The following is an 11,292-nucleotide window of genomic DNA, read 5'->3' as shown; positions in this document are numbered from 1 at the left end:
TTTACAAAAGAAATAGCTGACCCGGCAAACGTTGTTTTACAATGGGTTTGAAAAATAGCCAGTAGCCGATTCTCAGACCTACTTACTGAATATGCATAGATATACATAAGTACTAACAATTTTGTTTAATATAATATGTATGTATGTTAGTCTCTTCAAGGTAATATCTATGGGCCAATGCAGCCTGAAAATAAGGGCGATTTTTATTTTATTTTTTTATGTAAAATATGGCTAGTGGTCGTTTCGGAGGAGTAAGGTAACTAACATTGTGACACGAGAATTTTATACATATGTTAAACCGACCTCTATAATGTACCTGCACCCACGCAAACTGAACTAAAGTCGGCCGATAGTCAACCCGATTAGCAAAAAATAGTTTAAAAGAAATTGTGAATTCAATTAAAGCTTTTAGTCGGTCTGATACCGGCCTAATGCCGGATGTTTGAAATGTTTGTACTAATCTGTATACCGAATTTTGAGCCCAAACAAACTATCAGTCGACTAAAAGTTTGCAGTATCCGAGGAAACACGACTATAAAGTCTGAAATCAGCAACCGCATTGAGCAAGCGTGGTGATTAATGCTCAATCTCCGTGTGAGAGGAGGCCGCAGCCCAGCAGTGGGACGATACAAAGCTGATGTTGAAGATACCATACCTTTTTGACCACCATAGTTGATGTGCAATTGTCAGGGTAGGTTTCGGGACCACAGCAAGACCAAGGGGGCTTCTTAACATCAGGTATTGTGGCGCTAAAACAATTGATAGAAAGATTATTAGATACCATTACCAAGCAGATAGTTGGTAAAGGCATCCAGTCGTCCACGGCGGTTCTCATATAAGGAGATCAGTCAGCTGCGCAGGACATATTATAGTGCACAAGCATTTGCTGGAAGACGCTGGATGCAGGTCGCCTCCAACAGGTATCTGTGGAGATCTAAGAGGGAGGCCTATGTTCAGCAGTGGACGTCCTATGCCTGAGATGATGATGATGATGATGAAGCATTTGCTTGGACACAGGTGGACTCTCTATTCCTTCACTTTCGTAGCGCGATAAAAATAAATAAAATAAAATAAAATAAATTTATTAAAAAACACATAGTTCAACATGTACACATAGCTCATTGTAATGGCATAAATAAATCTTAAAAAATAAAAATAATCATAGGAGTTCACTTTATCTAGACTAATACATAATAAATACGAGAAAGCCGGTCTAAATCTAATACCTATATGGACCACCCGAACTAGGATTATTTTAAACCTGTGTTTCGGGTTATCGTTGGAGCAAAATAATATTTATGGATAATCTATACATATAATAAATCTGTAGAAAAGTAATTTTTGTACATTGAAGAAATTGACAAAAAAAATAGCCAGCATGTTAAAGGATAACTAACAGAACCCATTTCCATCATTTTTGTCATTTTTGTCTGTTTGTCTGTTTATCTGTTTGTTTGTTCGGGATTCACGTAAAATCTACGAATTAAATGCAGACAATGCTTATATACAAAAATTCTACATAACTTGGGGTATTACTTAGTTTTTGTTTCATCGAAATCGATTCACTCTATCAAAAGATATGATTAATTTTGTGAATTCAAGATGTAAAATATTACGACACGCAATCTATTTGTCAAAACTGTACATTTGAATGTTGTACTTATATTAGTTGATCGGCCTATTATTAATCTTTACACAGAAAATCACACCTTTATAAGTAACTTCGGAAGAAAAAAAAAATGAAAATTTTGTTTAGCCAAGGTTAAAGTAGCTCCATCTGTGGTAAATAAAATACATCATCAATTTGTCAAAGGAGCGAGGTGGTAAATGACAATATTACCATACATTCTTTATAGAGGATTATTATTTCAACAGATGGAGTTGTGTATTTTCCGTAATTCACCATATTTTAACACGTAGTGTAATTTTTCGATAGACATTTCAATAGTGTTTGTCAGTTTGCCGTGCCACATCAAAATCCAACTATAATTATTACCTTGATGAAAAGAAAATTAATAGTTCTCAGCCAAATTTAAAACGGTGCCATCTAAATTATTTTTTGAACATTATGTCAAAAATGATGACTTTAGTGGAACAATTAATTATCATTTAAAGTTACAGATGGAGTTCATATCAGGATTTTTTCATAAACATAGTTTAGCTTATCTTCCACTAATGTGGTGGCCTTAAAACAAATTACTTTGAGTGAGTAGTATTAAGTAGACCTTAATTATTTTTTCTGATGCAAAATATGTAAACTTAATCCTAAAAGAAATGAGGATCTATCTCTCGCAAGCGCTGCTAAGCGTGAGGTAGGTAATGTAGGATTCTGTAGCTTTAAAAACAAGCCCAGATACAAAGTGCAGATAAGAAATGGGAGCTCTCTCTTTAATACTATACACACGTAAAATGCTTTATGCGTCTGAAAACGTACAAATTACGCGCCGCATACCAGAGACATGCTTACTTTCAACTTTTGATCGCAAATACACTGTTCACGATTACGAACAGTCTCAGTAAGACCCGAGCCAAGTCTAAAAAACACCTTTTATATAAAACTACGTTTGATGTCATTTAATCACAAAGAAAGAATTGTTCTCTGTTGCAAATCCTATCCACCTATATCCTATCCTAATCCAGAATGCATTGCAGGTGTGCATTGCACAAAAACCAATGGTATCCTATTCGAGAAGTCAAAAGAGTTGACCTGCCAACGTCAGCTTCTGCGCTACGCAAGTGTTCTTAATAGTACCATCAGAATTACATTCATCGTTGAATGAGGTGAATAAATTTTCAGAAACCACAATAACAGTAGGATCCAAAGCGTATGATCGCTTCATAGAGCTCTGATTGGCCCCAGGTGACCAAGTCAGGTCTGATTTGTTCGTTCATCAGATCTTTAAAAGTGTTTCGATGGATACTTACTGTCGTCCTGTTTACGTGTGACACAAAATATGGTATATAAACGTCCTCCGCAAGAGCGAAATTTTCCCGGTGTGCGGTAGTGACGCACAGTATACAACACTTATGTTTCTTTTGATTTGCTGGCTCCACCAAGAAATGACAAATTGCGAGCGTACATTCTGAAAATCTTGGCAAAACTGCAGGTTTCAAGTACGAACACATGAAGTGGACTCTCACAGATACGTACATTTTGCCTATTCGTGAACTAATGCAAACATTTCGGTGGAGTCCCGGCTTAGGCCTCCCCCACATTAGGCGTGCGCGATCCTCGGGCGTGTGCTCTCCTTGACGTTTAACTGCTAAGGCGTTTAGCGGGCGGCGGGGATAGCGGGCGAAGGGGTAAGAACGCAACTCGAGCGCCGCGTGCTCGCCGCGAGCGCGTCGCTTGCACTCTTCACACATGCCTCAGGGCAGCAAAACGCGACGTTCACGCAGCGCGCTCGCGACGCCCGCGCTACTCACACGCCCGAGGATCGCGCACGCCTAATATGGGGTCAGCCTTACCATAGTGAGTTAGTGAAACTATCCTACCCTATGCGCCTGCTGATGATGATGACTCATGTCGTCATTCATCCAGCTATTCCCCAACTATGTTGGTGTTGGCTTCCAGTCACCGAATCTGTTTGAATACCAATATTTTGCTTGGAGCGACTACCTATCTACCTATCTTCAATCCAGTCAACTACACAAGACGATATCCATGGCAAGACTGACAGACTTTCTGGCTTCTGATTAGTCGCAGCAGCTGCAGAAAATGTACAAATGACAGCTTTGTCAGACTCAAAGCATGTAGACATAGATTATAGCTGTATCCTGTGAAAATTACTTACGCACCATACGTAATAATTTTCCAAATTGGCTGAACAACGTCACAAACTTTACTTCTTTTGTTTAGATAAATGGTCACATCCACAACACAACCTTGATCAATGAATCTATGCGACTGCTAAGTGCTAATCCTAATTATACTGTCACGTGAAAGAATGCACCTACGGGATAAGTAGTATTTTGACGATTCTATATGGCTTATGTTTAACTGATCACCAGATATAGTAACAAATAGCAGACAAAAATAGTAAATGATCACCAAAATGAAACTCGCATTTTAATGTAAAACTATAACCAAAGTTTTTAAATTCTGCTATCCTATTTAAGCAAAATGAGTCCAAATAAATCATTGTTATCCCAAAAGTAGTAAATGATCACCAAAAGTAGTAAATGATCATCAAAATTATACCAGCGTTTTAATATAAAATGATAATCAAAGTTTTTACATCTTGCTATCCTGTTTAAGTAAACTGACTCCAAAAAAATAAGTTCGGCCTGATACAATAAATTTTATAACATTATGGGGACCCTTTTCCTGCACTAGGGTGGAAAATTGTCTATTGCATGCCTCTAAACAGTGCGATAAGAGTGTGTTTTCGAGGGAGTGTATTGAGAAACACATTCTTCTTCTTCTTTCTCCTGCCCTGTTCCCAATTTTACTTGGGGTCGGCGCAATATGTAATTTTCTTCCATTTTCCCCTGTCACTCACACTCACGCATGCATTGCAAGCCGGACACATAACTTAATATGGCATCATAATACTTTATTTGGTAATAAGCCTACATTTTATGGCAATCACAGTGACTTATTTAGGCAAAAATAATACATTAATTTGGTCGTCAAGAGTTGGTGATCATTTACTAAATTTGGTGGTCGAATACAATTTAAAGTGAAGTCGTGACTAAAATAGCTGGTACTATTACATTTTTAGACTTTATTTTTCTGGTGTTCAGTAGATATTTCTGGTTACAAAACTAAGGGTATCAAAGCATTTTATGGTGGTCATTATATTAGTTCCCATTCTATATTGCCCACGCAGACGAAGTTGCGGGCAACAGCTAGTATTTAATATAATCGGTTTTTACTAATGTAGGGCAAGTGCATGCTGAGTCAGCGATCGTACTCGTTCGACAGTTATGTGCATAAATGTTTAGGTTAGTAGTCGATATATTAGTATTTCTCAATGAAAATAATACGTAATTTGTTTTATTTGAATTCAGTGTTAGGTGATTATTATGAAGCCAATTAGACACAACATTAAAACCACATTGAGCATTTTGATAGACCTCCTCCTTTGATTTACCTGTGAACACAAGAGCAGTGTCATCAGCGTATGATGTAATAACACCATTTTGTAGGGACATGCTGCAAAGGTCATTGATGTAAACTAGGAATAAACTAGGACCCAGGATACTACCCTGAGGGACTCCGTAACTGCTGGTTTTTAGTTCTGAACTTCTAAATTCACCTATTTTTACACACTGCTGACGATTATTAAGATAGTCCGAAAATAATTTTAGCTGTGTTCCTCTTATACCAATTTTTTCAAGTTTATAGAATAACAGAGAGGAGGAAATTGTGTCAAATGCCTTGGCAAGGTCAAGGAAGATCCCAATTGTGTACATACCTTTGTCTAGACTAGTGCATACATAATTATAGTTCGGCCATTCAGAGAATGCGTTCCTGACACGTCGCGATTGAACTGACGACGTAACTACATTCATTGATTATTGATATAATAATGTTGTTTTAATGCTCCTCAATTGTTAAAACGGTAAACAACCAGCAAAAATATTTTTATCGTAACTGCAACGCCATTGCAAAGTTACGTCGTCAGTTCAATCGCGACGTGTCAGGAACGCATTCTCTGAATGGCCGAACTATAGTAAGCTGATGAACGGTTTGGTTAGTTGATCTTTTAGATCTAAAGCCAAATTGACGATCCGAAAGCAAATTATAGTTCTCAAGATAATTAATTAGCCTAACGTTAATAACTTTCTCCAAAATCTTAGAAAGGCCTGATAGTACTGCAATAGGTCTATAGTTATTAATATTACTTTTGTCTCCGGCTTTAAAGACGGGGGTTACTAAGGCCTTTTTAAGCAGATTAGGAAATATACCGTTCGTTAAGCAAAGGTTAAATATGTATGTTAGTGGTGGTGCAATGATGTGTTTGAATCTTTTTAATACGCTGTTAGGGATGTTATCCCACCCAACAGCGCAAGAGTCTTTTAATCCATCTATAATACTAACAATTTCTTTAACGTCTGTGTCTAATAACACAAACGAGCCTATGGTATTCTGTGAAATGTTTCTAGCTTGCGGAAATGTATGCCTGGAGTCTTACACTGGACTTACATTTGTTTGAAAAAATATGTGATAGACATAATTATAACACTAGAAATAAAAATAAGATAGCTATCCCGCAGTTTAGATTATCTAAAGTACAGTCAGCACCAAAAGTCGATGAACAGAATCAATATGACAAAACACCTGTTCACAATAAAATGCCATAAGTTATCGTCGCAACTAGGAAACAAAATAGACTGTACACCAGAAACTTACAAAAGTCGTTAAACACGAGTATTTCAAAAGTATCTGTGCACTAGTATTCCTAAAGTCGCTGTACACCATCAATCCAAATGTCGCTGAACATCATTGTATCAAAAGTCACTAAACAGCAGTAAATACAAAATTAGGTTAACAAAGTATATTTTTAATGTTGCCGTGTGTTAATGTACCTTTGACTCTTATGTTGTTCAGCTACTTTTGGGACAGTACTTGCTTGACCTTAATAATGTATGTTAACACGTTAGTATCTATTTCAATAATTTTAATAATTATTTTGGAAATACACTCTTTTGCAAAAAAAGCGGGCACCTATACGAAATCTTAGTTTTAAGGACTTTACGTGTATTTCAAAGGGTTTTAATGATTGTAGTATGTTTCTAGCATCAAAAGGGTTAGCCAAGCATGCGTGAGAGTGTATTCTAAATTTGAATTTTGTACAATTGCTAAGAAATTGGTTAAACCTTGTTTTGGACTAATTGCTGGCAGAAAGTTCGTCGGTGTTTTGAAAAGTTTTTGAAGTGATTTTCAGAAAACTGATAATGCAGTCTTAATTAATGTACCTTTTTGTTAGATCAAAACATTTTTGAAAAACTATGCGTATTTGATAAAATTTTCACCTGCTCTAAATGGGCTATACTGATGATTGATGGCAATGTTAAGAGTTTCGGTATTTTAGTGTAAAGCGTTCTTCTATTTAGATATTATACCCACGTGTTTTAAAATATCGCTTTTTCATAATTAAACACTATTTAGAGGAGTATCAGTACATTGGGCTGCGACAAAACCAATTTAAAGTAAGCAGTGCCGATCACAACTCGTCTCCTTTCGGACTTTAACATTTTTAAAAATCTTGAAATTCTACAAAATACAGAAAATAGCGCATAGATTGTGAGCACGAGGTCTTAAGGTCTCGTAATCACTGATTTTCAAACAACCTCGTCTCTTGGGAAACTCCGTAGACCTCCGAAGATCTATGAGTCTGAGCGTTCAAATACCGTGTTTTCATCCCACTGACATTTTATTAAATAAACTTGCCTGCACCGAGATTTCCTAGCACTTTCCTGCTTAAATCATAACAATAATTGGCTATCTGCTCATTTCTTAAGAAACTTACGTTTGGTTTATACCTTTGAATTCTTGACTCCCTTTCAGCGAAATCATCGTTTAGTAACCCGACCTATGGAGTTATAGAGAGCTTCAACGCGGCAATAATTAGACTTTTTAGATAGCTTAAACCCTCCTCATCATTTTTCATGTGGTTAATTTTAACATTTATCACAAAAATTGGTATTTTGTAATGTCAAAGTACGATAGGAGACGAGTTGCGATCGGCACTGCTTACTTTAAATTGGTTTTGTCGCAGCCCAATGTACTGATACTCCTCTAAATAGTGTTTAATTATGAAAAAGCGATATTTTAAATCACGTGGGTATAATATCTAAACAGAAGAACGCTTTACACTAAAATACCGAAACTCTTAACATTGCCATCAATCATCAGTATAGCCCATTTAGAGCAGGTGAAAATTTTATCAAATACGCATAGTTTTTCAAAAATGTTTTGATCTAAAAAAAAGGTACATTAATTAAGACTGCATTATCAGTTTTCTGAAAATCACTTCAAAAACTTTTCAAAACACCGACGAACTTTCTGCCAGCAATTAGTCCAAAACAAGGTTTAACCAATTTCTTAGCAATTGTACAAAATTCAAATTTAGAATACACTCTCACGCATGCTTGGCTAACCCTTTTGATGCTAGAAACATACTACAATCATTAAAACCCTTTGAAATACACGTAAAGTCCTTAAAACTAAGATTTCGCATAGGTGCCCGCTTTTTTTGCAAAAGAGTGTATTTCCAAAATAATTATTAAAATTATTGAAATAGATACTAACGTGTTAACATACATTATTAAGGTCAAGCAAGTACTGTCCCAAAAGTAGCTGAACAACATAAGAGTCAAAGGTACATTAACACACGGCAACATTAAAAATATACTTTGTTAACCTAATTTTGTATTTACTGCTGTTTAGTGACTTTTGATACAATGATGTTCAGCGACATTTGGATTGATGGTGTACAGCGACTTTAGGAATACTAGTGCACAGATACTTTTGAAATACTCGTGTTTAACGACTTTTGTAAGTTTCTGGTGTACAGTCTATTTTGTTTCCTAGTTGCGACTATAACTTATGGCATTTTATTGTGAACAGGTGTTTTGTCATATTGATTCTGTTCATCGACTTTTGGTGCTGACTGTACATACATCTTTCATGGGATATTGTGTCAAATGTTATAATAAAATACCAGACAACATTCTGGAACTAAATGACATGCGGTTTAAAACTCATATAAAAGCCACACTTTGTAAGCAAGCATATTATAAATTAGAAGATTACATTCAAGATAAAAATGCTTGGAAACATGCTGGTCCTGCTCCATAGGACATACTGACAATATCTAATTAATTAACAAATTAAAATTACACCAGCAAATAAAATTGTATTCATCTTTTGATTATTTGTTTGTAACTTTGTACCAAAATATAAACCAATTTGTAAATGTGAACACCATGTAGCATTTTAATTGTCACTTTATCCTCATTTGTCTTTGCGATTCTACATGATCTTCGCATGCTTTTACTGTATGTATCAATACATACAAATTGTAATACAATATTATTTTTAAAAAGAGTAACCATGGAGTTTCTTGCCCGTTCTTCTCCATAGGAAGCTACTTTTGGAATGGGCAACTAGAATCAAACTTAGTTATAATTTTGACGTTCATAAGTGCTTGTAAAGGCCTAAATGAAATAAATGATTTGACTTTGACTTTGACTTTGACTTTGACTTTGTCTTTCTCAGCTAAATTTTTACCTATATTAAGAATATTTGTTATGTATTTATAGTATGTTTAAGTTGTTTATAGATATAGTATTGTATATATATATTGATATGGTGAATTTTTATGTATTAGTTTATAAGTATTGTAATGTACGATATATGTGTATTTGTATTTTTATGGGCCCTAGTTGCCTGAAATAAAGGAATAAATAAAATAAAATAAATAAAAAATTAATAAAATAATTGTTCACTTTACTTAAGGCTAGGTTTGGGGTTAAATCGGTCGCTAAAAGTTCTAGAGCAGAGTCTGATTTCTTTGATCTGAAAGTATTACTTTTAACAACTTTCCATATGAGTTTGCTATTCTTTCCGGCTTTTTGTATTTGAGCTCTGTCATATTGGGTTTTTAATTTTTTCAGTAGATTATTGCAGAAATTCCTGTAGCGTTTATAAGTTACAGAAAGTATCTCATTATCAGGTGAGAGTTTCAGTTTCTGGTGTAGTTTATCCCTATGTCTAATGCAACGGACAAGGCCAGGCGTAATCCACGGCTTAATATTGCTGTATTTCCGAGGTATCATTTTATTAGAGGTATTATTACTAATCATGGTTTGTAATGAATTAATAAAATACTGCAAACTAATATTTGGATCACTGCACCTGTAAACGGGGTCAAGATTTAAGTCGCGTAAGTCGTTTTCAAGTGTCTTCATATTTATTTTAGTTATGCTACGCATGCAGTTTTTTCTAGGTAACGAGAGTTGTAGAGTTAGTAATATTGTTTGGTGATCGGTAAGCGATGAATTAGTAATATAAACTTTTGACGGTAATTTAGATTTTATAATTATGTGATCTAAGCATGACCCACTTTGACACGATGCGACGACAATCCGACACCACCGGAGAGATACGGTTAGTGTGACGTTTGAAAAGCGCTAAGACCTATTTCAAAGGTATGTAGGTATGTAGGCTAAATTGCTAGCTAGCATGTGGTGCTTTTATAAAGTCACTTTTTATGTCAATATTGCACATTGTATACTGCAATGCACTCAATGTAAATCAATGTCAATCACTATCACTACATATGTAGTATAAAACAAAGTCGCTTTTTCTGTCCCTATGTCCCTTGGTACGCTTAAATCTTCAAAACTACGCAACGGATTGTCATGCAGTTTTTTTTATCAGATAGAGTGTTTCAAGAGGAAGGTTTATATGTATAATAACACACATTACATAGTGGGGAAATACTGTTATCCCGTGCGTAGCCGGGGCGGGCGGGTCGCTAGTTTATATCTAAAACATTGTTGAAAGATTCTTCTAACCTACAAACAGACATGTGTTGCTGGGGAGTTTGTTGCGCCACTTCTTCTTCCCAGCAATAACACATAGGAAGTGGTGAAGGGTGTGTGTTTTAGAGGCTGTCATTTGTTTAAGTGCTGTTTTGCAGTCAAGTTTGAATAAATGATTTTGAGTTAAGTTTTTAAGTTAAACTTACTTGTGTTCACAGCATTGGAAGGCGAGCCTCATGGCGTGAGTCCATAGTCCATCATCTTGCAAGCCTTTCTGTAATCATTACAATTTAGTTTATTTTTCAATTCTTCCAGACCAGCAGTTTTAGGTCATGTTTAACTAAATAGTTCATAACACAGTACCTACCTCGTTTAATCCGGTCTTCTTCTTATCGAGTGAGCTGCAGGTTTAATCACCTAACAAGCCCTAGTGTCAGAGTTTTCTCAAATCCGCCTGACGGCCTCTGACGTGGAATTGTAACAACGACTGCTACTGAGTAGCATTCGGGGACGCTTAACAAGCCCATTCAGGCGCGGGGGTATAAGACCGACTACTTCCAGGCTCCGGGCTGCTTTGTGAAAGATTTTAAAACCCACAAAGCGATTTTGGCCTGTCCCGGTAATCGAACCCGAGACCTCGTGCCCATAACTTAATAAAAGACGATTTGTTGACAGAATTCACTTTACCTCTACAAGGTTGCTTGAGAAGTAGTAAAGGAGAGCGCATTCCAATAACAGGAGTAAGAGGACTAGTGCTGAATACTGAAAATGACAGAAACAAAACAATCCTCAATA

At 35.9% G+C, this 11,292-nt stretch overlaps 1 long non-coding RNA gene across 1 annotated transcript; it reads right to left on the bottom strand.

Annotated features, from left to right (window-relative positions):
* Positions 1-660: 660 nt before the first annotated feature.
* Positions 661-11,265, bottom strand: LOC124644173. The gene is made up of 3 exons (XR_006986021.1): positions 11,185-11,265; positions 10,704-10,771; positions 661-749 (listed from the first exon to the last, which is right to left on the bottom strand). It is a non-coding gene; the product is annotated as an uncharacterized LOC124644173 (long non-coding RNA).
* Between the last annotated feature and the right edge of the window lie 27 nt (positions 11,266-11,292).

This window comes from Helicoverpa zea, chromosome 29 (genome assembly GCF_022581195.2).
Source record: "Helicoverpa zea isolate HzStark_Cry1AcR chromosome 29, ilHelZeax1.1, whole genome shotgun sequence".
NCBI lineage: Eukaryota > Metazoa > Arthropoda > Insecta > Lepidoptera > Noctuidae > Helicoverpa > Helicoverpa zea.
Note: the sequence above shows the minus strand (reverse complement) of the source record. Positions and strands in the feature narration are given on the sequence as shown.